This window comes from Myotis nattereri (assembly GCF_964212035.1).
Source record: "Myotis nattereri genome assembly, chromosome: 2".
NCBI classification, from domain to species: Eukaryota; Metazoa; Chordata; class Mammalia; order Chiroptera; family Vespertilionidae; genus Myotis; species Myotis nattereri.
Genome location: NC_138076.1, coordinates 100,439,530 through 100,464,361, shown reverse-complemented (window position 1 = coordinate 100,464,361; position 24,832 = coordinate 100,439,530). Strand labels below are relative to the sequence as shown.

Sequence of the window (24,832 nt, the reverse complement as noted above, 5' to 3'; positions counted from 1 at the left end):
TTTAATTTTAGACCATTCTTTGTGGTTATTTTAGGCCTCTGAGTTTATAAGGCCGCCATGCAGGTCTTCTCTCAGCTAGTCAGGTTAGCATGTGGCCACTCTTCGCCCACAGATATATGTCATTTTTGTAAAAATAAATCTATTATAAAGCATTGTGATAGATTAATTTGAAAGAAAAAGTGGAAATTATGCAGTAAATGTTTTGCGAGTATAAACATGTTTTTTAAGTGGGGCCCAATAGACCTCACTAGAATTCTATAGTTGCTAAAACACCATTGTGTTCAATGTCTTCTCTCTTAGCTTAAATGACGTCTTGGGTTTCTTTAATGGTTATCAGGTACATGATGTTCCAGGAAGGATGAGGAGAACAAGATTAGTTGTCTGTTTTTTAACAAGAATCCTATCTAATAAAAGGGTAATACGCAAATTAACCATCACTCTGACACCAAGGTGGCGGCCCCCAGTCCCCTCAGGCCCGCTGGAGTCCCCAGTCCTTTCAGCCGACTGATTACTATGGCAAGTGGACTGAGAAGGTTTTCAGCCAAGTGCGAGAAGCAAAAGTGAGAAGCCTTGGTGGGATCAAGGGAGAACCAGCGGGCTCAGGGCAGCTGCCACCCAGGGAGGCCCTCGGAGTTTGGTTCTGAAACCACAGGGACCCTCCAACGGGGGCTGGGGAGGAAGCACCGCTGCCGCCCACCCAGCACCAGGTCCCTGGTTAAGGAAGCAAGTTCAAGTCGTAGCCACAAGGCCTGGTGGGGCTCTCTCACCCCGGGCCATCCTAGCGGGGCCAGCGAGCACCTCTGGGATCATTGTCTGCCCCTGGGCCGCCTGCGGACACTGGTGGGGAGGGTGTGGGTTGAACATTTTAATGAAAATGGGACGCCTGCACCCCTGTCCCACAGTGCCCGGATCCCAGCGAGGAGAGGGCGGCGGGATTTGGGGTGCAGCCTCAGGACCCCGTTAGGAGGCACCAGGGCTCAGGAGGGGCTGGGAGTAACCTGCAGGCATGCTATGAGGAAGAGGTGCTGAAGCGCCAAGACACCGAGGACCGGCTGCTGGGGGCGCACAAAGGTGCAGACGAGGCGGCTCTTGCCGGCACTGAGCTCGAAAAGCGCATGACAGCCTGATGGACGAAATCGCCTTTCTGAAGAAGGTGCATGAAGAGGAGCTCGCCCAGCTGCAGGCACAGATCCAGTATGCTCAGATCTCTGTGAAGACGGACGTGTTTTCCAAGCCCGACCTCTCTGCGGAGCTCAAGGACATCCGCGCCCTGTACGAGAAGCTGGCTGCCAAGAACTTGCAGAATGCCGAAGAATGGTTCAAGAGCCGCTTCACCGTGCTGACCAACAGAGCTGCCAAGAACATCAAAGCGCTGGCGCAGCCAAGGATGAGGTATCAGAGAGCCGCCGCCTGTTCAAGGCCAAGACCCTGAAGATGGAAGCATGCCGGGACATGAACGAAGCGCTGGAAAAGCAGCTGCAAGAGCTGGAGGATAAGCAGAACGCCAATAGTGCTATGCAAGATACAATCAACAAAATAGAAAATGAGTTGAGAACTGCAAAGGGTGAAATGGCACAATATTTAAAAGAATACCAGGACCTCCTCAATGTGAAGATGGCTTTGGACATTGACATTGCAGCTTACAGAAACTCTTGGAAGGTGAGGAGACCGGCTCAGTTTCACCAGCGTGGGAAGCATAGTCAGCAGCTACTCTCAGTTTCACTAGCGTGGGAAGCATAGCCAGCGGCTTCTCCCAGAGTTCCCAGGTCTTTGGCCCATCTGCCTACGGTGGTTTACAGACCAGGTCCTACTTGATGTCAGCTCGCTCCTTCCCTTCTTAATACACCAGCCATGTCCAGGAGGAGCAGATTGAAGTGGAGGAGACCATTGAAGCTGCAAAAGCCGAGGAAGCTAAGGATGAACCCTCCTCTGAAGGAGAAGCTGAAGAGGAGGAGAAGGAGAAGGAAGAGGCTGAGGAAGAGGAAGGAGAGGTAGAGAAAGAAGGTGTCAAGGAAGAATTTGAGGACACAAAGGAGGAAGAAGGAGGTGAAGGTGAAGGAGAAGATGCCCAAGAAGCTGAAAATGAGAAGAAAGAGGAAGGTGCTGGGGAGGAGCAAGCAATCAAGAAGAAAGATTGAGCCCCCCTTTCCTTAATTATTTCAGGAATAATCCTCCTGAAACCAGGTCAACCCTGTCACCAACCAAGCAGTTGAGTTCCCGATACTATATGAATGAAGAAGTCAATATATGTAACATTCTGAGGTGACTCAGGTTGGACATTAAATGTTGTGCTATGACTTTTCTCCTTATGCAGAGTATCTGTTTGCTTGCAGAGTGGCTTTTTGGCTTGCTGCCAGCCTGTGCATGGTCCATGCTTATGAGTTCAGGATCTATGGCAATGTGAATAATTCAAATGTTTACAATAAAAAACACATGAATACATAAATTCACTAATGTTAATGTTAAACTTCATGGAAAAAAAATAGTTCTTTGAATCATTGGTGGTTAGAAATTAAAGACCTCAAATTATGTACAATAAACAGTAAAAAAAGTTACACTGATGAAAAAAAAAATACATCAGGGGCCAGGAAATGTTCAAAGAACTGGGGAACCATTCCCAAATAAGGAAGGGAAGTCACAGGGTGTATATTATTGCTATGAATACAGTATTTCCTACTACTTACAACATATACAATGTAATGTATTAAATGCCTTCCTATCCCATGAAGCACGTATTCTCATAGAGTAATACTGGTAGATATGTTATAGTTATGGCAGTATGTCATACTATCCTATCTAATAAAAGAGAAACATGGTAATTGGCGTACGACTGCTACCCTTCCTATTGGCTAATCAGTGAGATATGCAAATTAACTGCCAGCCAAGATGGCGGCCGGCAGCCAGGCAGCTTAAAGCGAACATGAATGAAGCTTGCTTGGTTCAGTGACAGCGGACTCCAACATTCCCCGTCTGCCTTGCCGGCCTCTGAGCTGGCAGTTTGAAACATTGTAACAAATATACAAGCTAAACAAAACCCCAGAAATGTGCTTTCAGCGAACCGGTATCTCAGAGCTGGAGTTATACATTGTTTCGATTATAGAACACAAACAAACCAGATACCTGCTTTCAGCAGCAGAGGCCTCAGAGCTGGAGATAAGCCTCAGAGCTAAAGCTGGCCCAGAATAAAAAAAAAAAAGAAAAAAAGGAGCGGTTGGGAGCTTCAGTCACCTGACAGCCTGAAAACAGCCCTCAGCCCCTCACCCAGACTGGCCAGGCACCCCATTGGGGACCCCACCCTGAAGGGTGTGTGACCAGCTGCAAACAGCCATCATCCCCTCACCCAGGCTGGCCAGGCACCCCAGTGGGGACCCCCACCCTAATCCAGGACACCCTTCAGGGCAAACCAGCCGGTCCCCACCCGTGCACCAGGCCTCTATGCTATATAGTAAAAGGGTAATATGCCTCCCAGCACTGGTATCAGGGTGACAGGGGACAGCGCCCAAACCCCCTGATCGGCCCTGCTCTGTGTGTGACAGGGTGCGGTGCCCCAACCCCACCCCCGCCCCCCCACAGGCCCTGCTCTGTGTGTGACGGGGTAGAGCCATAACCTCCCCATCGACCCTGCCTTGAGTGTGACAGGGGCGGTGCCCCAACCCCCCAATTGGCCCTACCCTGAGCGTGACTGAGGGTGGCATCACAACCTCCCGATCCACCCTGCTCTGTGCATGAAAGGGGGTGGTGCCCCAACTCCCCAATCGGCCCTGCTCTGAGCCTGACCAGGGGCTGCACCTAGGGATTGGGCCTGCCCTCTGCCACCCGGGAGCAGGCCTAAGCCAGCAGGGCGTTATCTCCCAAGGGGTCCTAGACTGCGAGAGGGCACAGGCTGGGCTGAGGGACCCCCCCCCCCCGAGTGCACAAATTTTTGTGCACCGGGCCTCTAGTCTATATATACTAATAAAAGGGTAATATGCTAATTAGACAGTGAAACCTTCTGGACAAAGCCATGGTGGCAGGGCCAAGGCAGAGTTGGTTAGGGGTGATCAGGCCAGGAGGGGAGGGCAGTTGGGAGTGATCAGGCTGGCGGTGTCGGGCAGTTGGGGATAAGCAGGTCAGCAGAGCGGACCAGTTTGGGGTGAGCAGGCCGGCAGCGGGTGAAGTTGAAGGTGAGCAGGTTGGCAGGCAGAGTGGTTAGAGGCAATCAATCAGGCAGTCAGGTGAGCGGTTAGGAGCCAGCAGTCCCGGATTGAGAGAGGGGGTTGTCTGACTGCCGGTTTACTGGCAGTCAGACATCCCCCGAGGCGTCCCAGATTGGAGAGGGTGCAGGCTGGGCTGAGGGGCACCCCTCCACCCCCCTGTGCATGAATTTAATGCACTGGACTACTAGTATATTTATAAAAAAAATTTAAATGCATTTCTGCTAATATGTTTGGAAAGGAAAAAAATCTCTGTGTAATTGAATGTCTTTAAACATGGTTTGTCACTTTCCTCTTTGTTTTGGAAATAGTGGGCCAAATTGATTATAAAAATACAAGTTTATCTTAGCTTAACATTGCAATTTCTTGGTAAATATTTGAAGATGACAAGTGTAGCCACAAAAAGCAAGTAATCTACTGAAATCATTTAGTGAATTACTTTACCAGGGATAGCTACTTTGTGGATTGCAGTAATGACTTGTTTGTTTGATGGCAGAGGACCAAATGGAAATCGAATATCATTATTTCAGGCAGCTTCCCCACAAGTCAACCATAACATCTCCCTTCTAGCTGGATCCTTTCATTGAAAGACCACAATCACTCCCAAATCCTGTATACTGTCATATTAGATGGCTGCCTTCATATGACTCCAATATTTATTAGCTTTGAAATACTTTAACCCAGGGACTTACATAAATACTGCATAGGGAATTCATTTTAAGCTACATTTGACCCCTTGTTTTAAAGGTGATCTTCAAACAGGGTTAAGGGAAATAAATCAAGTTTTCAACCCACTGTTTGCTTTTTCCTAATAAAAAGGAAACACAAAGAGGCTTTAAATGCTTCTAACCTTTTTCTTCTTTTCTGCACTTAGGAACAAATGATTAATTACATCCACCCAGAGATGTAATTTAATGTCTGCCATTTGGACTAGAAAGGAAAATAGATGAATGGCTCATGAAGAGAATACTTTAAAACTAAACTATACAACCAATTATTTTATTAGGCAGTTGATGTGAAGGATATTTCTCATTAAAAGGAAAGTCAAGTAAGAAGGAAACATGAGAAATAGGATAATAAATATTATACTTTTTGGCAAACATGAGGAAAGGAAATCTTAAGTTTTCAGAGTAAGATATAAAGAATTGCCCACAAATATCAACTCACCTTAAAATGTCTCCCTTACATTTCATGACTGTGCAAGAACTTAGAAAGCTGAATTTGTACAGAAATTTGTTTGCCCAGCTGGTGTAGCTCATTGGTTGAGTGTTGACTTATGAACCAGGCGGTCATGGTTTGATTCCCAATCAGGGCATATGCTTGGGTTGCAAGCTTGATCCCCAGTAGGGGGTGTGCAGGAGGCAGCAATAGATGATTTTCTCTCATCATTAATGTTTCTTTCTCTCTCTCTCTCTCCCTTCCTGTCTGAAATCAATAATAATATATTTTTAAAAAAGAAATTGTTTGATCCAGGAGATCTTTGTCATTCATAATTTCACATTCCCTATATATGTGGACATACTCTAAAACAGCAGTGGGCAAACTACGGCCCGCGGGCCAGATCCGGCCCGTTTGAAATGAATAAAACTAAAAAAAAAAAAAAAAAAAAAGACCGTACCCTTTTATGTAATGATGTTTACTTTGAATTTATATTAGTTCACACAAACATTCTATCCATGCTTTTGTTCTGGCCCTCTGGTCCAGTTTAAGAACCCATTGTGGCCCTCAAGTCAAAAAGTTTGCCCACCCCTGCTCTAAAAGCTTCTATTTGTAATGATACTAGAGGCCCAGTTCACAAAATTTGTGCATAGGTGGGGTCCCTAGGTCTGGTTGGCAATCAGGACCTATTGGGGCCGTCTCGCCCAGTCCCAATTGGGGGCAGGGCCAGCTAGGGGTAGGGGACATGAGAGGTTGGCCGGCTAGCCCTGCCCCTGATCAATCAGGGTGGGGGGCGGCCGATCAGGGCCCTGATTGGGCTGGTTGGCCACCGCAGTGCTGGTTGTTCTGGTCATTTCATCATTCTGGTCACTTGGCTTTTATATATATATAAATAATTCTTCCCTTAACAAATAATATTGGTATAAGACACACATGATCAATTTATGCTCTTGAGATCAGTTCCTAGATAATAATCTTCCTCAGGTTTTCAGAGATTAAGAAACTTGGAATTTTGTTTTAAAAATGATAATACTGGCCTGTCCCCAAATTTGTATTTCTTTATTATTCTTCCTCACACAGTCTTTCCTCCTAAAAATTGACTTATTTGAAGCAAAGTGAAGGGGCGGGGGGGGGGGGGGGGGGTGTTGAGAAGGCTAATACAGCATCGTTGGCCCTAAACAAATAGCCAAATATTTATCCAACAAAATGTTTTTTTGGGTAACAACAAAGGACTGCAATACTAGAGGCCCGGTGCACAAAATTTGGGACTGGGAGAGACGGCCCCATTAGGCCCTGATCGCCAACCAGACCTAGGGACCCCACCCATGCACAAATTTTGTGCACCAGGCCTCTACTATTGGGGGTATGTGGTCTAATCCCAAGAACCACATGCAAGTTCAGAAAAACAAAGGGGAGGAACTTTCTTTTATGGACTTGGGAAGGAACTGTTCCAAATGAAGTATTCATTGGAGAAAACTGAGAGTTTGAACTAAAGTGATTTGCATTGGCTGAGTTACTGCAGTCTGCCATTGACAAAGCTGTTACTGGGCAAGGAGAAATCTTTCTTCCTCTCCCTGAGGTAGTAAAGTAGTATCACTTCCTGTCTGAGATGCAAGGTGTTGTCTCTTCCTGTTGGGGTCAGTAGTGTGCTCTGAGTGACACCTGAATTAGAGTTCTCTATTTTAGCTTCCTGAATCCATTTTATTCATTCAGTCATTCTTTCATTCATTCACTTATTTAATTAAATTTATTGTGGTGACATTGGTTAATAAAATTACATAGGTTTCAAGTATACAATTCTACAATACATCATTTGTATACTGTTTTGTGTGTTTATTACCCCAAGTCAAGTCTCTTTCCATCACCATTCATTGTCCCCTTTACCCTCGTCTACTTCCCCCCATCTCCTTTCCCTCTGGTAATCACCATACTGTTGGCTGTGTCTGAGTTTTACTTTGTTTTTCTTTGCTTAATTCCTTTGCCATCTCACCCAATTCCCAATCCCCTCCCCTGTGACAATTGTCAGTCTGTTCTCTTTATCCCTGAGTCTGTCTCAACTTTGTTGATTTATTTTGTTCATTAGATCCCACATATAAGTGAAATCACATGGTCTTTCTCTGACTGGCTTATTTCACTTAGAAAAATAGTCTCCAGGTCCATTCATGCTGTCACAAAAGGTAAGATTTTCCTCTCTTTTACGGCTGAGTAGTATTCCATTGTAAAAATGTACCACAGCTTTTTTATCCACTTATCTGCTGATAGACATGTGGGTTACTTCCAAATCTTGGCTATTGTAAATAACGCTGCTATGAACTTAGGGGTGCATATCCGACTCCATTTCAAATGAGGTTTTTGCTTATTCATTTTCATAGCTACCTTTATGATTTATGAGCAGCTTAGATCATGCAGTCAGAAATCCAGTGACCACAACAAGTTACAGAAATAAAGGCAAATATTTTGTCTGGTTTTCTTTTGACTATTTTGCCCTGAACTCAAATACCTATCTGAGCTACTTAAGAGTGCCCATCCAGCAACAGCTGGGACATTCACCAGGAATGCTCGTTTCAAATTGTTTCAGTCATTTACAAGTTTTGCCTCATCTTCTTGCCCACTCGAAGTCACCTGTGACACTTAAGAAACCTATAATTTCCCTCAAGCCTTTGACATGTGGCATCACTAGCTGTGTTTGACAAGTCTGTCACATAAGTGTTTGCAAACTGCAGATAGCAGGATTTAACTACTGAGATGAGCACTAATTTTGTCAAAATATATGCAACTCAAAACATTTCTTTTCAATTTCATTGCAAAATAATGTTTAGAAAAGTCGCCATCCAGCTGAAAGCATAATTGCCTTCTCAGCAAAGATTGCAGGAGGACTGACATCGGAGTGACCCAGGATCCTATCTAATAAAGAGGGAATAGGCAAATTGAACATCACGCCATAACAAGATGGCTGCACCCACAGCGGAGGCTGAGTTCCCGTAACAAGCCTTAATGAGCAATCAGCAGGGACCTGAGGCTGCTTGGCGCTGGGCCGGGGCAGGGGAACTGAGGCTGAGCCCCCCACCTGGCAGAGCTTGACAGAGGACCACAGGCTGTGCCCCCTTCCTCAGCACCGGGCCAGGGGACCTGAGGCTATACCCCACGCCCTGGCACTGAGCTGTGGGACCTGAGGCCATGCCCCCTGGCTGGCAGGGCTTGATTGGGGACCTCAGGCCACGTCTGTTGCTCTAGCGCCAGGTTGGGGACCTGAGGCCGCAGCCCCCGCCCCAGCACCAGGCTGGGGGACCTGAGGCTGTGCCCCCCACAATGGGGGGTTTGACGGGGGACCTCAAGGTGAACCACCCACCCCGACCTGGGCCGGGGGACCTGAGGTTGTGGCCCCCCCCACCCCGCCGGGGCTTGACGGGAGCCTCAAGGTGTGCCCCCTGCCCTGGCCTGGGCAGGGGGACCTCAGGCCACACCCCCCGCCCTGGCGGGGCTTGATTGGGGTGGGGTCTGGATCTAGCCCATTGGGGGTGGGGCCAGCCGGGTCTGGTCTTGTGGATTTCAAGGTGCACGTGGGTGGGCGAGGACTTGACTCTGGTTCCCAGGGCATGCCCCAGACTCTGACAGGAGGAAGATTTTCATATACATTTTACTAATTTTCTTTAGTCTCTGACACTTCTATTATAGAAAGAGGGCAAATAGCAATATTAAAATATTTCCTCTAATTAATTCCCTTTTAATGTGCATGAATTTCATGCACTGGGTCACTAGTAACTTCATAATGTATTACTAATTCTGGAAAGTTTAATGTCTAGAAATGTATCTCTTACTTAAATCAAATGTGAAACTTTGTGTCTGGGTTATAATTTTTTTTACCCTAATAATATTTAAATGAAATAACCTCACTTGTGCTTTTCTGTGTTGCAGTGGAACAGTCTCCAAAACTATTGACAGACTATAAAAACAGTCCTAATGTGAGAATTTTGGGGTTCATGTCCTGAGTTATTTTGAAAAAGGAAATAATTTATTTCATCTCTGTTTCATGTGTTCTCTCATGCTGCAGAAAACTCATTTATATGCAGCACTTAATTTTCCAGTGTATCACCCTGATAGTACTCTCCAGGATGCTTTTATCAAAGAAGGATTGATGTATGGCACCAATGGGGGACTTTTGCTAACATCTTTTGTTTCTTCAGGACAGGTACTTGCATTATATCCAAGTCATTATGTAAACTATTGCAGTAAAACATGATTGGCTGCCATACTTTTGAGATCTCTGTGGAAGGCAATAAAACCTTTCTTTAGAATCTCATTCCTCCTTTATTATCTAGCAGCTATCCCTATGTGTAAAGGAACTTCCACTACAATTTTAATTCCTCCTTTAGGTGGTGTTATTATTTCATATACCAGTACATAACACATTTTACTGTCTCCATAATAATTATTTAAGATGGAAAAAAATCATAAAATATTTCCAAAGTTTTGTTTATTCAGACCATAGAATCATTACATTTTCATTTAAGGCTCTGATTATTTTATTTTATTTTATTAAAATATATTTTTATTGATTTCAGAGAGGAAGGGAGAGGGAAAGAGAAATAGGAACATCAATGATGAGAGAGAACCATCGATTGGCTGCCTCCTGAACACCCCCCACCGGGGACTGAGCCCGCAACCTGGGCATGTGCCCTTAACCGAAATCGCAACCGGGACGCCCCAGTTCACAGGCCAATGGTCTATCCACTGAGCAAAACTGGATAGGGCAAGGCTCTGATTATTTTAATTTTGAGGTTATGGGGTGAAAAACCAGCAGTCTACATTGTATATAAAAATATGAATTGGAAGGCAGGAAATGTTTAACTTAATTCCTGATTTCCCTTTTTTCTTTCTTTTGCTCTGGCATACACACACAATGGTGTGAAACAGGTGAGTTTTATTAACCCCTGTGATTGTTTCTATTCCTTAAAGGTAAAACCTCTAAATTAAATTTTATCCCATTGAGACTTTGCTCAGAAGTAGGTTCATATAATTATTCTTAAGTAACACTTTATCCCTTTGTTGCCCATGGAAATCAGATTCTTCCACAGGATCAGAGGAAAGCATTCCAAGGAAATACACAATCAATTGAGAGATTATGGTGTAGTAAGATTTATTCCAATGGAAGCTGCCCCCTGAGCCCCAATTTTGTCAGTTCCACCATAGAAATGTCCAATCGTGTTTTCATCAAGGCCAAAACAAAGGCCAGTGTCCAGAGTTTCTACTTCATTCTAAAGCAGCGGTTCTCAACCTGTGGGTCGCGACCCCTTTGGGGGTTGAACGACCCATCACAGGGGTCGCCTAAGACCATCAGAAAACACATATATAATTACATATTTTTTGTGATTAATCACTATGCTTTATGTTCAGTTTGTAACAATGAAAATACATCCTGCATATCAGATATTTACATTACGATTCATAACAGTAGCAAAATTACAGTTATGAAGTAGCAACGAAAATAATTTTATGGTTGGGGGTCACCACAACATGAGGAACTGTATTAAAGGGTCGCGGCATTAGGAAGGTTGAGAACCACTGTACTAAAGCTTAGTCCTTTGGAGCCCATGTGGTTTGCTGTGGGCCTCCATGGCTGGCTGCTAGACCCCCGTGGCTGCCACAGAGAGAGCATGAAAAGGAAGAGGATGAACAGGGGTCACAGAGTGAGAGTGCATGAAGGAATGGGGGAGAGGGAGAGGGAAAGGGAGAGGGAGAGGGAGAGGGAGAGGGAGAGGGAGAGGGAGAGGGAGAGGGACAGGAAGGTCTTCTTTGTTCTTCTATGACCAGATACCTTTTCAAAATACCCAATCAACTCTCCAAGCTTTTGCAGGTCCACTCCAACCTATCCATTGTTTCCCCAGGCCCACTGACTGATCTCTGTGGTCAAGCACCTCCCTCTGCACCATTTTGACTTCTGTTGCATATGTACTTACCTCCCCCTACTCCCTTACATCAGTACCTGAGGGCAGGAAGTGTTCCTGGAGATATTTCCTGTCTAGTCTAGGGGTTAAGTCCCCTCTGCAGCAGTCTTCCAGAGTGTGTGTGAAGCTTTAGATTCCTGGTGAGGCAAACAGGCTCAGTGTCCGATTCAGCTCCCCATCCCATTAGGCTCACAATGTCCGATTCCCTTTGCTTTCTTCCTTTAATATCTAGTTATCTACAGTAACACCTTTATAACCATGTAACTTCAGCTTGTCATTTATCATGACATTCTGATTACTTTCTTCTGCACTGGAGTCTGAATGTTTATTCCTGGTCTTATTGTTAGGACTTTTCCCCACTTAGTTCCCTATCAAATTATTATTTTTTCCTCCGTGAGATGAAAGTGCAGGCTCAAAGATAACTTTGTTTGGAGAATTATCTTCCAAAGTTGTGCCTTTATCTCAAGACAAGAAAGCAGTGACCACAAAGTCTCATTTACCCACTGTGGACTCGGTTCCTTTCTCAGGATGAGGCTCAGCTGACTTGATTTCCAACACAGGTACCCCCTCCTGGTGAACAATCCCTGTTTCCAATCAGGCTTCATGTCCACTTCACAGAACAGCTGGATAAGGGCATGTAACTTTCTGAAAATTTCTTTTGTACATGATCCCCTTCCTCCAACAAGAACCTGGTTTTTCTGCTTTAACTGACCAGGTGATGAGCTGGCCCACCTTGGGCAATGCCATTTTTAACTGTACCGTGGATGATTTTTTTTTTTTTTTTTGAGCTGTGTGCCTTCCAGTAAAACAGTTCTCCTAAACCTCTCTAATTATAAGAACCACCAAGGTACTTATGTAACTATATATATTACCAGACCCACAGCATCAAAACACTAGACAAGCATTAGGGAAATTGAATGTTTAACAATAACACTCAAGTGAATCTTATGATCAGAAGAGTCTAGAAACACTACCATAAAATATTTCTCTCTAAATCAGATGCCAGACTATCCTATATAATAGAGGTAATATGCAAATTGATCATCACATCCTTGTACAAGATGGCCACCCCCATGTGGGCACAAGATTACTGCCATAAGATGGCCGGCAGGGGAGGGCAGTTTGAGGTGACCGAGCTGGCAGGGGAGGGAAGTTGGGGGGGGGCAGGCCTGCAGGGGAGTGCAGTTGGGGGTGACTGGGCCAGTAGGGGAGGGCAGTTGGGGGAGATTGGGCTGGCAGGGGAGCAGTTAGGTGTCGATCAGGCTGGCAGGGGAGTGGTTAGGGGGTGATCAGTCTGGCAGGTAGAAGTGGTCAGGGGCAATCAGGCAGGCAGGCGAGCGGTTGGGAGCCAGCACTCCCGGATTGTGAGGGGGATGTCCGACTAGGCACATCCCCCAAGGGGTCCTAGATTGGAGAGGGTGAAGGCTGGGCTGAGGTACACCCCCCCTCCCCATGCACAAATTTCATGCACCAGGCCTCTAGTGTTACATAATCCTTTTTAGAGTGACTAGTTTCTTTTTATTTACCTGCTATTACCCTGTTTCTTAAATTATCCTTTGAATGTGAGAATCATAATTAGGTGAGGTGCTTGTCTGAGATGCAGATGCCAGGCCTATGGAAGTAGACTCTTTGAGCCAAGGAATCTGCATTTTTCACATGCTCGTTTAGATAAAATCACTGATCTAACAATGTCCCTTCATTGTTCTAGAGCAGGCGTGGGCAAACTACGGCCCGTGGGCCGGATCCGGCCCGTTTGAAATGAATAAAACTAAAAAAAAAAAAGACCGTACCCTTTTATGTAATGATGTTTACTTTGAATTTATATTAGTTCACACAAACACTCCATCCATGCTTTTGTTCTGGCCCTCTGGTCCAGTTTAAGAACCCATTGTGGCCCTCGAGTCAAAAAGTTTGCCCAGCCCTGTTCTAGAGCATTTCTTCCATTCTACAGCTTTAATGTGACTATAAACCAGGAATGTTGGTTAAATTCACATTCTGATTTAGTATGTCCATCTGGGTGGGGCCTGCAGTTCTGCAGGTGATGCTAAGGCTGCTGGTCTGTAAACCATATCAGCATAGGGTGCTACCAAATTTCCAGAGCAAAATGGCCCAAACTATTGGACATCACAGAACCTGTAGTTTTCTTTTAATGGGAGAAGAGTGGACCCCATTGTCATCTAAACTCTGACTAGTCATAATCGCATTAATGGGACACAGGAAAGTTCAGAACAAAACATTCCTGTTTCTGAAGGACACACTCAGCCTTCTCAACTGTCATGATTGTGTGCTTGCTGCCCAGAAACTCACACCTTCACCTTTCCTAGTGAGCCCTCTTCCAGACCACCTGAGCCCGAACCACCAATTCCTGGACTAGACCCGCTGGACCAAAGATGTTCACTTATCCTTGTTTCCACATAAGTGGGATAAAGTCAGGCATAAATAGCCTTAATAAGGAGAGCATTGTCAATTTTTATTTCAGTTCACATTTCTATGCTCTTTTTTTATTGGTTTCTTTATTTCCTTTTGTTTTCTCTAGGAGAAATCCATACCCATTTTCTAGGTTTCAGTTCTTGGGTAATTTTTTATTTCTTACCTAATCTTTCAGATCCTTTCCATCTTGTAGCTAATGAAAACCATGTGGTCATGTGTTGTTAATAAATGTGAACTCTCATTCTTCCAAAGTTTGCTTTCAGGTGGATCTCAGCATGATAGTTTGTTATTTTTGAATATTTGAGTTGGGACCAAATCTAAGTAGTACAGTTATTTGTTGCTTTTTTTAAAGAGTGATTGTCTTGCTAATTTATCTCCTCATACTGTTAGTTTAATCCTTTATTCCAAATTCTACATTGCACAATTATTTCAAACTCTGGGGCTCTGGATTTCCTTCAGTAATTTTCTTAACTGTATATCATAGAATGGCAAAAGGTTTCTGGTCTGTAGGCCCACATCATCAGTATCACATGGGGATTTTTTAATGCCCTAGTCCCTACTTCCAGTAATTTTTAAAGAGCAGGAGCCCTGGCCAGGAAGCTCAGTTGACTAGAGCACCATCCTGATACTCCAAGGTTGTATGTTTGATCCCTGGTCAGGACACATACAAGAAGCAACCAATGAGTAAGTGGAACAACAAGTCAATGTTTCTCTCTCTCTTTCTCTCTCTCTCTCTCTCAAATCAATCAATAAAAATAAAAATTAGAAAATAAAAAGAAGACCATAGGCTTTGGTAAACTCTTGGTCTCTCTTGCCTTCAACATATGAAGCATTGTGCAGACCACTCAGCAGGACTCAGAAGTACACCTGACAAGTATCATGTAAGCTGGGATTGTCCTGTCCACTTCCAACTCCATCCATTTCATCCTTAAGCTTTGTAGACTCTATCTACACATCATATCCTAAGTCATTCTCTCCTGTCAATATCTGCTCCTCTTTCTTCTTTCATTTGAAGTTATTATTTTAGTTTCTTACATGAGCTAAGTATCCTCCTGCTCTGGGCATTAGAAGATGAATTTTCCTGTATAAGGAGCAATTCCTTCCCACCTACTACCACTTCACCTGTTTAACTTCTGCTCATACTTCCCTGCTCAGCTTAAATTCATTCACTTTGGAAATATTTGCCAAAATCCCCAATGTTTAGTTGCTAGGATACTGTAATAAATAAATCAGAAGACAGGGCACTTGCTCTCATAGAGTGTATACTCTAGTTGAGGAAATGAGTCTTAAAAAATAAAAACAAGAACAAGAGTTAATTTTATAAGTGCTTTGCTCAAAATTAAAAGGATAATGTGACAGTGAGTGGCTGAATGACTGAAATCTCTATATTGTTGGTCACAGAAGATCTCTTGGAGTAGAGGACATTGAAATGATCTCTGAACATAAGAAGGAGCAAGCCATGGGTAGATTAGAGGAAAGAAAGATACAGGGGCAAGGTTAAGTCAAGATTGGGAAAACCAAGTGAGAGGTTTAGATTTTGTCTAAGCAAGATGGAAAGTTATGGAAGGGGTTTAAGCCAAGTCCTTGGATATGATATGATTTATGAGTCTAAAAGACTCTGGCTGCTGTGTGGATGAAAGATTTCAGAATGGTGAACCTAGGTGATAAAGGGTGATGCTTGGACAAGGGTGGAGGTAACAGATATTGAACTGTGACCCTGAACACCTTAATATAAGACTTCTGGCCTCTAGAATTGTGGGTGAATAAATTTGGTCATTTTAAGTCACCAAGTTTGTAGTTATTTGTTTTGGCAATCACAGGAAATTAATATACCACTTTGGAAAAAAAGAGAGAGAAAGAAATAAAAATTTAGATGATGTGCACTGTCATGCCTATGATTCCCCGCACTGAGCATAGGCCCAAAATGTGACACTGGGGATGTTGTCATAACTCTAGTTGATAAAGATAAACCTATTTCCTACAGCATGTTAGGTGTGCCTTGGTTGTTGGCATGGGAATGCAGGAGGTGGGCTAACTATGTGGCTGGTTAGGGTTAATATTTTATTTTCTCTGGTTGGTCCTAAGTTAAAAATAGGGACAAAAATTATGGACATTGTCAATTATTAATCAAGTCTTGACCATTTGAGGCTGATTGTTATAGGGGTTATTGTTTAGCTTCCTGGAGAGTTACTAGAGATAATAGTCTGGTTTCTAGAAAGTCTTTCCTAGAGCAGGCTGGATTCCTGGCTGGTCATTTGTAGAAAAGGTGTTGGCTTTGGGGAAGCTTGGGAAGCTTGTTGCACTATAGGACAGAGTTCTATTTTTCTACATGGTTCGGCCATTGTCCATTTGTATATTCAGTCTGTTGGCCTGGTCGGACTTTGGTGAGGACTGTGAAGGCATCATCTTTGGGCTGGATGATGTGGTACACACATGCACTTATCAACAGTGACACAATTAAGAGAAAGGCCCTCAGCATGATTTGTTCAAACCTCCCACTGAAGACACAAAGGTTTTTGATGAGAAGATGTTCAGAGCCAACCAAAGGGAGTTTCACCATTTTATTAACTGCTTCGCTTTAGAAAAGTTGAAGATTGTCGGTGAAGTTGCCTCAGCCGATGAAGTGGTAGCAGATCCTGAGCAAACAGCTAAGGACAATCACAGCAGGAAAAAAAAGGCTCCCCTCAGGGATAAGTTTTAATTCTGGGGAGGTTAGGCTTTTATGTGGAAAACAAGCTTACCAACTACAATTATATTTTAGACTGTCAGAAAGACAAGATATTGACTTCAATGCAGCTAAAGGATACATGATTGCATTATTTTGAAGCAGTGCCACCAGGCTTAATAAATAGGGTTGTAAACTCCCAGTCTCAATTGGTAAGAACAGAAATATCCTGCCTGGTTACTTGCATTCTATTAAACCAGTGGTCGGCAAACTCATTAGTCAACAGAGCCAAATATCAACAGTACTTCTTCAAAATAGACTCGCCCAGGCCGAAAACCGACTTCTGCGCATGGGCCACAAAGTTTCAATTGCACTGTATGCACGCCCTCATGTGGTATTTCATGGAAGAGCCACACTCAAGGGGCCAAAGAGCCGCATGTGGCTCGCGAGCCTCAGTTTGCCAACCACGGACCTATTGTGTTGGCTAGTCTTATTGCAGAGGTCAAGTGGTACCTGATTACAGACAATGTTCCTGGCCTTTTTGCAACACTCAGATTTGCACAGCATAACTTGAAAGTCCTCTTTCTTTATACCAGTGATGGCGAACCTTTTGAGCTTGGCGTGTCAGCATTTTGAAAAACCCTAACTTAACTCTGGTGCCATGTCACATGTAGAAATTTTTTGATATTTGCAACCATAGTAAAACAAAGATTTATATTTTTGATATTTATTTTATATATTTAAGTGCCATTTAACAAAGAAAAATCAACCAAAGAAATGAGTTCGCATGTCACCTCTGACACGCGTGTCATAGGTTTGCCATCACTGCTCTACACCATGCCCTCATGCCCTCCTCCATCCTGCAGATTCTCAACTCAGAAATCACCAGAATTTCAAGGCCTCATGTTCCCATGTTCTCAGAGTTGGGTAAAACAATGAATGTTAATCTGCTTTTAACAGGCATTTGGATGACCTTCAACATTGCCAGTCACAGCATCCACATTGCAATGGATGGTTAAACATCAAACTATCAATTCATATTGGCCAAACCTACAGAAAGAATGTTCAAAATGCATTGGTGATGGCTCATTAACACCCTCAAGGAAGAATTTAACAATTGAACCAGGCCAGTTTGGCTCAGGTGGTTGAGCACTGTCCCGTGTACATGCCTGGGTTTCAGGCTTGAACCCCAGTAGGGAGCATGCAGGGAGCAGACAATCAATGTTTCTCTCTCATAGATATTTCTACCTCTCTATCTCCCTTACTCTCTCTGAAGTCAATAAAAACATATAAAAAAAGAATTAATTGAGGACCCTCTGGAAACATTGAGGGTGTAACAAAGAGATCCAGTGTGATTCTCAATCAGGGGCAACATGTCTCCCTGGGGACTTTGGCAATGTGTGGAGACATTTTTGGTCATCACATTAAGGGGGTGCTACTGGCATCTAGTGGGTAGAGAGAGACCAGGGGTATAACTAGCAACTGGCATTAATCAAAGCAATTAACATGTGGGAAGACGGAAAGACCAAAATCAGTTTCAGGAAATGAAGATCTTGTAGAACAAGACACAAAGCATCTTTTCTTGCCCAGTGTCTAGAGGCCTTCCTATTTTTCTCCTTTCTCTCAGGACTGAAACTCTGAGACTACACCAGGGAACCTGGGCATATAGATGTGAACAAAACCAAGTCCATCTCTGTGTCCCAACCTCACTGTCCTTATGGAGCATATCTAAGTTTTCTAGTTGATGATTGCCTGTTTTCCTTAAAATGTAGCCATAAATATTTTTTATAGTGATGGCTGGGATGTCATGACAACCAAGATAAATATAAAACTGATGATAATATTGAATATAAACAATCATGGTATGGCCCCTGGTGCTACTGTGTTCTTTGTCCCTTTATCTTGTCAATTATTAGTATCTACACTAATAAAAGAGAAACATGGTAATTGGCGTACGACCACTACCCTTTTCATTGGCTAATCAGCGAGATATGCAAATTAACTGTCAGCCAAGATGGCGGCCAGCAGCCAGGCAGCTTGAAACTAACATGAGGCTTGCTTGCCTCAGGGACGGAGGACTCCAACGTTCCCCGCCCGCCGCTGCAGGCCTCTGAGCGGGCAGTTTAAGAAACTCTGTTACAAATACTGCCGGACCTCAGCCAGCAGATTTGCAACATTGTAAGCAAAGGCCAGAAACCTACTTTCAGCCGCGCGGAGGCCTAAGAGCTGGAGCCAAGCCTCAAGGTAAAGCTGGCCCAGAATAAAAAAAAAAAAAAAAAAAAAGGAAAAAAGGAGCCTTTGGGAACTTCAGTCACTCCCAGCCTGAAAACAGCCCTCAGTCCCCTCACCAAGACTGGCCAGGCACCCCAGTGGGGACCCCCACCCTGAAGGGTGTGTGACCAGCTGCAAACAGCCATCATCCCCTCACCCAGACTGGCCAGGCACCCCAGTGGGGACCCCCACCCTGATCCAGGACACCCTTCAGGGCAAACCAGCCAGCCCCACCCATGAACCAGGCCTCTATCCTATATAGTAAAAGGGTAATATGCCTCCCAGCACCGGGATCAGTGGAGCCAAGAGGCCTCCCGGCACTGGGATCAGCATGACAGGGGGCAGCGCCCAAACCCCCTGATCGCCCTGTGGCTCTGTGTGTGACAGGGGATGGGGCCACAACCTCCCTATCCACCCTGCTCTTTTCGTGACAGGGGAAGGTGCCCCAACCCCCTGATCAGCCCTGCTCTGTGCCTGATAGGGGGGAGCTCCCCAACCCCCCCCCCACCATGGTCCCTGCTCTGTGTGTGACGGGGTAGAGCCATAACCTCCCCATCGGCCCTGCCCTGAGTGTGAGAGTGGCGGCGCCCCAACCCCCTGATCGGCCCTGCTCTGTGGGTGATAGAGGGCGGTGCCCCAACCCCCTGATTGGCCCTGCTCTGTGAGTGACAGGGGGTGGCGCCACTAACTCCCCATTGACCCTGCCTTGAGTGTGACAGGGGAGGGTGCCCCAACCCCCCAATCGGCCATACCCTGAGTGTAACTGAGGGTGGCATCGCAACCTCCTGATCCGCCCTGCTTTGTGCATGACAAGGGGCGGCGCCCCAACTCCTCAATCAGCCCTGCTCTGAGCCCGACCAGGGGCTGCACCTAGGGATTGGGCCTGCCCTCTGCCACCCGGGAGCAGGCCTAAGCCAGCAGGTCGTTATCTCCCGAGGGGTCCCAGATTGCGAGAGGGCACAGGCTGGGCTGAGGGACCCTCCCTCCCCCCCGAGTGCACAAATTTTTGTGCACCGGGCCTCTAGTTTGAGTTATAAAAGACAAAGTACTATAACAATAGTCTATTAGTAGAAAATAATCTGTCCAGAATTGCTGGGTCATCTATTCTGCTCTGACCCAATCTTCCTGTAAGCAAATTACTGTATAATAAATTGTTATATTCTGCAGAGTTGCCTGCTTCATTTGTTGGTCTTAAGATACCTTCTTGTTATAGTGGTCGTTACACCTTTGCCCCACCATCAGGCACTGGGTTACCAGGCAATCTCCTAGAGCAAAGCCACCTAACTACACTGGACCCCTATAACTCTTAACTGTTAATGTAGGGGGAACTTAACATTTAATTGACTATTAGGAAAAAGGGAAGTACTTGGAGAAGAAAATCAGTCATGCTATTAAAACAGTAGATCTGAGGGGTGACCATTGCGAGGTTAGTGCAGAAAATCCCAGTGCTATAAAGACATCTGAAAATGTTATGTAAAGGTTTAACTTTGCTCCTCCAGAGCTGTTTGTGCTAGTTTCACAGTGAGCAGCATGCCAAGTGGGAACACGTGCACCATCTGGAGCACTCAGCTTGGTGTTCTGAAAGTTGTGGTGGGACAGTCTTGGTGCTGTGTTTAGACACATGTGGCTATATTTTTAGAAAGTTTTTAAAAAATCTCAGTTTCTGGGACTTTACTCTTTGCTAAGCCCTCCAAAGGATGCATTTGCTTTCAGTCAGTCTACTAAATACTTCATTTTATTTTAAAACTACTAGAGGCCTGTTGCACAAAGAGAATCGTGCAATAGGCCTTCCTTCCCCTGGCTGCCAGCATCAGTTTTCCTATGGCACCCGGGACCCAGGACTTCACTCTGGCTGCAGTGGAGAAGCCAAGCCTCTTCAGTCTTCAGTCATCTTCAGTCGTCTTCAGTCTTCACTCCGTGCCTACATATGCAAATTAACCACCATCTTTGTTGGGTTAATTTGCATAGTCATCCTGATTGGCTGCTGGGCAAAGCAGAGTGACACCAATTTCCATGTTTCTCTTTTATTAGTGTAGATGGTTTAGAGTTTTTGAGCTGACTGCTTTTATTCAGACACGCTGCATGTGCAACTTAGGGAAGTGACACTGATTTTATTTTATTTTATTTATTTATTTATTTATTTATTTATTTATTTATTTTCTGTGTGAATATCCATTTTCTTTTTTTTTAAATTTATTGCTTAAAGTATTACAAAGGGTATTACATATGTGTCCATTTTATCCCCCCGCCCTAGACAGTCCCCTAGCCTCCCCTATCCCCCAATGTCTTATGTCCACTGGTTATGCTTATATGCATGCATACAAGTCCTTTAGTTGATCTCTTACCCCCCTACCTCCTGCCCCCCAACCCTCCCCGCCTTCCCGCTGCAGTTTGACAATCTGTTTGAGGCAGCTCTGCCTCTGTATCTATTATTGTTCAAAAGTTTATAATAGTCTCTATTATCCATGAATGAGTGAGATCATGTGGTATTTTTCCTTCATTGATTGGATTATTTCACTTAGCATAATGCTCTCCAGTTCCATCCATGATGTTGCAAATGGTAAGAGTTCCTTCCTTTTTAGAGCAGCATAGTATTCCATCGTGTAGATGTACCACAGTTTTCTAATCCATTCATCTACTGATGGGCACTTAGGCTGTTTCAAGATCTTAGCTATGGTGAATTGTGCTGCTATGAACATAGGGGTGCATATACACTTTCTGATTGGTGTTTCTGGTTTCTTGGGATATATTCCTAGAAGTGGGATCACAGGGTCAAATGGGAGTTCCATTTTCAGTTTTTTAAGGAAACTCCATACTGTCTTCCATAGTGGCTGCACCAGTCTGCATTCCCACCAGCACTGCACAAGTGTTCCTTTTTCTCCACATCCTCTCCAGCACCTGTCGTTTGTTGATTTGTTGATGATAGCCAGTCGAACAGGTGTGAGATGGTACCTCATTGTTGTTTTGATTTGCATCTCTCGGATGATTAGTGACTTTGAGCATGTTTTCATATGTCTCTTGGCTTTCTGAATGTCCTCTTTTGAAAGGTGTCTATTTAGGTCCTTTGCCCATTTTTTGATGGGATTGTTTATCTTCCTTTTGTTGAGTTGTATGAGTTCCCTATAAATTTTGGAGATTAGGCCCTTATCAGATATGACATTGGCAAATATGTTTTCCCACACAGTGGGTTTTTTCGTTGTTTTGTTGATGGTTTCTTTTGCTGTGCAGAAGCTTTTTATTTTGATGTAGTCCCATTTGTTCATTTTCTCTTTAGTTTCAAGTGCCCTAGGAGCTGTATCAGTGAAGAAATTGCTTCGGCATATGTCTGAGATTTTGTTGCCTTTGGATTCTTCTAGAATTTTTATGGTTTCCTGTCGTACATTTAAGTCCTTTATCCATTTTGAGTTTATTTTTGTGTATGGTGTAAGTTGGTGGTCTAGTTTCATTTTCTTGCATATATCTGTCCAATTTTCCCAACACCATTTATTGAAGAGACTATCTTGGCTCCATTGTATGTTCTTGCCTCCTTTGTCAAATATTAATTGAGCATATTGGTTTGGGCCGATTTCTGGGCTCTCTATTCTATTCCATTGATCTATATGCCTATTCTTGTGCCAGTACCAGGCAGTTTTGAGAACAGTGGCTTTGTAATACAACTTGATATCTGGTATTGAGATCCCACCTACTTTGGTCTTTTTCAGGATTGCTGTAGCTATTCGGGGTCTTTTTTTATTCCAGATGAATTTTTGGAGAGTTCGTTCTAGATCTCTGAAGTATGCCATTGGTATTTTAATGGGAAGTGCGTTGAATTTATAGATTGCTTTGGGTAGTATGGACATTTTATAGATGTTGATTCTACCAATCCATGAACATGGTATGTTCTTCCATCTGTTTATGTCTTCCTCTATCTCTTTTTTCAACGTCCTGTAGTTTTCTGAGTAGAGGTATTTTACCTCTTTAGTTAAGTTTATTCCTAGGTAGCTTAATTTTTTTGGTGCGATGGTAAACGGGATTGTTTTTATAATCTCTCTTTCTGAAAGTTCACTATTGGTGTATAGAAATGCCTCAGATTTCTTGGGGTTAATTTTGTATCCTGCTACATTGCCAAATTCATGTATTAAGTCTAGTAGCTTTTTGATGGAGTCTCTAGGGTTTTGTATGTATAATATCCTGTCGTCTGCAAATAAGGACAGTTTTACTTCCTCTTTTCCAATTTGGATGCCTTTTATTTCTTCTTCTTGCCGAATTGCAATGGCTAACACTTCCAGTACTATGTTGAACAGGAGTGGTGAGAGGGGGCATCCCTGTCTTGTTCCTGTTCTTAGGGGAAATGGTGTTAGTTTTTGTCCATTGAGTATGATGTTGGCTGTGGGCCTGTCATATATGGCTTTTATTATGTTGAGGTATGATCCTTCTACTCCCACCTTGCTGAGAGCTTTTATCAAAAATGGGTGTTGAATTTTGTCAAATGCTTTTTCTGCATCAATTGATATGACCATGTGGTTTTTTTCTTTCAATTTGTTTATGTGATGTATTACGTTTATTGATTTGCGGATATTGTACCATCCTTGCATCCCTGGGATAAATCCTACTTGGTCATGGTGTATGATCTTTCTGATGTACTGCTGGATCCGATTTGCTAAGATTTTGTTGAGGATTTTGGCATCTATGTTCATGAGGGATATTGGCCTGTAATTCTCTTTCATTGTGTTGTCTTTACCTGGTTTTGGTATTAGGGTGATGCTGGCTTCATAGAATGAGCTTGGAAGTGTTCCTTCCTCTTGAATTTTTTGTAGTAGTCTGAGGAGGATAGGTTTTAGTTCTTCCTTGAATGTTTGGTAAAACTCCCCTGTGAAGCCGTCTGGTCCTGGGCTTTTGTTTGATGGAAGCTTTTTGATGACTGCTTCAATTTCTTCCATAGTTATTGGCCTGTTGAGATTTTTAGATTCTTCCTGATTGAGTTTTGGAATGTTGTATTTTTCTAGGAATTTGTCCATTTCCTCCAGGTTGTCTAGTTTGTTGGAGTAGAGCTGTCCATAGTATTTTTTAACAATCATTTGTATTTCTGTGGGGTCTGTTGTTATTTCGCCTCTATCGTTTCTGATTTTGTTTATTTGGGTCCTCTCTCTTTGCTTCTTGGTGAATCTGGCTAGAGGTTTGTCAATCTTGTTTATCCTTTCAAAGAACCAGCTCTTGGTTTCATTGATTTTCTGTATTGTTTTTTTGGTCTCTATGTCATTTATTTCTGCTCTAATCTTTATTATCTCCTTCCTTCTGCTCACTCTGGGGTTTTCTTGTTGCTCTCTTTCTAATTCTTTGAGTTGTAGAGTTAGCTGATTTACTACCATTTTTTCTTGTTTTTTGAGATAGGCCTGTAGAGCTATAAACTTCCCTCTCAGGACTGCTTTCATTGTGTCCCATAGGTTTTGGATTGTTGTGTTTTCATTGTCATTAGTTTTCAGGATGTTTTGAATTTCTTCTTTGATTTCATTGGTAACCCAATCAATATTTAATAGCATGCTATTCAGTTTCCAGGTGTTTGAGTATTTTGGGTTGTTTTTATGGTAGTTTATTTCTAATATTATGCCATCGTGGTCTGTGAAGACGCTTTTTATGATTTCAATCTTCTTGAATTTTGGGATACTTTGCTTGTGACCCAATATATGGTCTATTTTTGAATATGTGTCATGAGCACTTGAGTAGAATGTATATTCCGTGGCACTGGGGTGAAGTATTCTGAAGATGTCTATTAAGTCCATCTGATCTAGTGAGTCATTTAGGATTGCTGTATCTTTGCTGATTGTTTGTCTAGAGGACTTATCCAGTGCTGTCAGTGTTGTATTAAAGTCCCCTACTATGATTGTATTGTTGTTGATCTCTCCTTTGATATCTTCCAGGAGTTTTTTTATGAATTTGGGTGCTCCTGCATTGGGTGCATATATGTTTACCAGGGTTATATCTTCTTGTTGTATTGATCCCTTTAGTATTATGAAGTGGCCTTCCTTATCTCTTGTTATGGCCTTCACTTTGAGGTCTATTTTGTCCGATATAAGTATTGCTACCCCAGCTTTCTTTTCCTTTCCATTTGCCTGAAAGATATTTTTCCATCCTTTCACTTTCAGTCTGTGTGAGTCCCTTCTAATGAGGTGGGTTTCTTGTAGACAGCAGAT

At 43.6% G+C, this 24,832-nt stretch overlaps 1 protein-coding gene and 1 pseudogene across 4 annotated transcripts in view; both read left to right on the top strand.

Moving 5' to 3' along the window:
* DCLK1 (doublecortin like kinase 1) overlaps nucleotides 1-24,832 on the top strand; it is a gene marked incomplete at its 3' end in the record, with an annotated part of 550,874 nt that overhangs the window by 382,801 nt on the left and 143,241 nt on the right. The window lies entirely within an intron of this gene.
* Nucleotides 58-2,138, top strand: LOC308511932 (neurofilament light polypeptide-like; annotated as a pseudogene). Its single transcript has 3 exons — nucleotides 58-83; nucleotides 301-337; nucleotides 903-2,138. The product of its transcript is annotated as a neurofilament light polypeptide-like (transcript).